We start from the raw sequence: 1,834 nt of genomic DNA, 5'->3' as shown, positions 1-1,834 counted from the left end.
CTCCCACTATTATTGTGTGAGGTGCAATGTGTGCTTTGAGCTTTACTAAAGTTTCTTTAATGAATGTGGCTGCCCTTGCATTTGGAGCATAGGTATTCAGAATTGAGAGTTCATCTTGGTAGATTTTACCTTTGATCAGTATGAAGTGCCCCTCCTTGTCTGTTTTGATAACTTTGGGTTGGAAGTCGATTTTATTCGATATTAGAATGGCTACTCCAACTTGTTTCTTCAGACCATTTGCTTGGGAAATTGTTTTCCAGCCCTTTACTCTGAGATAGTGTCTGTCTTTTTCCCTGAGGTGGGTTTCTTGTAATCAGCAAAATGTTGGGTCCTGTTTGTGTAGCCAGTCTATTAGTCTATGTCTTTTTATTAAGGAATTGAGTCCATTGATATTAAGAGAAATTAAGGAAAAGTAATTGTTGCTTCCTGTCATTTTTGTTGTTAAAGTTGGGATTCTGTCCTTGTGGCTGTCTTCTTTTAGGTTTGTTGAAGGATTACTTTCTTGCTTTTTCTAGGGTGTAGTTTCTGTCTTTGTGTTGGTGTTTTCCCTTATTATCCTTTGAAGGGCTGGATTCGTGGAAAGATATTATGTTAATTTGGTTTTATCATGGAAATATATGGGACACTTCACTAATTTGAGTGTCATCCTTGCACAGGGGCCATGCTAATTTAATCTTTATCATTCCAATTTTAGTATATGTGCTGCTGAAGAGAGCACGAATTCTCCCTTTCTTCCTTTTCTCTCTGGCTCATTAACAGTTAAAGAACTCCAAGCCTTTCACCTGTCCAGCCATGACCCTTGAGCCACTAACTAGTAAGTCTTTTTTACTTAATCCCCTGCTACTATCAATAGGACTTCATCTCCAGAAGCTAGAGCCTTTTGACCTTAGAATAGCAAATGCTTAAGGAAGAAAAATTGTATTAAAAGTAAGTTACTTTAGCCCTTGCTCCCACCAACACAACCATTTGCTACCTGCCTCAGTACCTGGTGTTGTGACTGGTCAGAGGCAATAAATAATGTAATAAAAAAAGGAATATTCCAGCACACACGCACACAAAGAGTACATACTGTTCTTGCAAAATGCTGTAACTTGGTTCCTACCCATGCCAGATGGCTCAAACAGCCTTTATCTCCAGTTCCAGGGGATCTGACACCCTCTACTGGACTCCACAGGCAACTGCACACAGATGTGCACATACCCACACTCAGATGCCCATACATATGGGTAAGAAGGAAGGAAAGAAAAGAAGGAAGTAGGAAAGAACTGGCTCTTGTCCCTCCAATTATTTTTAATATAATGAGTATGCTGTTTGTTTCTGCTCTTTCTCAAGTTCTCACCAAACAAAAATTAAAATGAGATACAAACATTTCATAAGTGAACATAGAAAACTATAAGAACTTATAGTTTATATAACTTTTTTTAAAAAAAAGACAATTCATTAATTATATAGTTTTAAAGGGAAGCTATGAACAAAGAGGCTGGATTTTAGAATAAAACAGTAAACAGAAAAGCAATTGTTTCTCTTTTTTTTTGTCCAAGATGTTTATTCAATTACATTATTCAGAAAATGTAATGCAAAAAATTATAATGATGGAAAATAATTCTTAAAAAAGTACAGGTAGATATTTTTGAAAGGTCATAGACGAAGAATGACAAAACACAAGTTTTCCAATTTCAAAGTTCTATATTATCAGTATTCTAATCTACAATGTTTCTCAAATTGACACATAAGTATAAAGAAATCAGCTCATAATGAAAATGCAATTATTTTTGAGCATAAGAAAACTACTGTAAGATATAAAGGATAAGAACCTTGGTTGTGTAAAAGAAGA

General features: G+C 35.4%; 1 non-coding gene across 1 annotated transcript; it reads right to left on the bottom strand.

The window, feature by feature from the left end:
- Positions 1–611: 611 nt before the first annotated feature.
- LOC115030345 lies at positions 612–718 on the bottom strand. Its single transcript, XR_003835923.1, has one exon. It is a non-coding gene; the product is annotated as a U6 spliceosomal RNA (small nuclear RNA).
- Positions 719–1,834: the final 1,116 nt, after the last annotated feature.

This window comes from Mus caroli, unplaced genomic scaffold (genome assembly GCF_900094665.2).
Source record: "Mus caroli unplaced genomic scaffold, CAROLI_EIJ_v1.1 scaffold_18513_1, whole genome shotgun sequence".
NCBI lineage: Eukaryota > Metazoa > Chordata > Mammalia > Rodentia > Muridae > Mus > Mus caroli.
The sequence above is the reverse complement of the archived record's forward strand: the minus strand, read 5'-3'. Positions and strand labels throughout refer to the sequence as shown.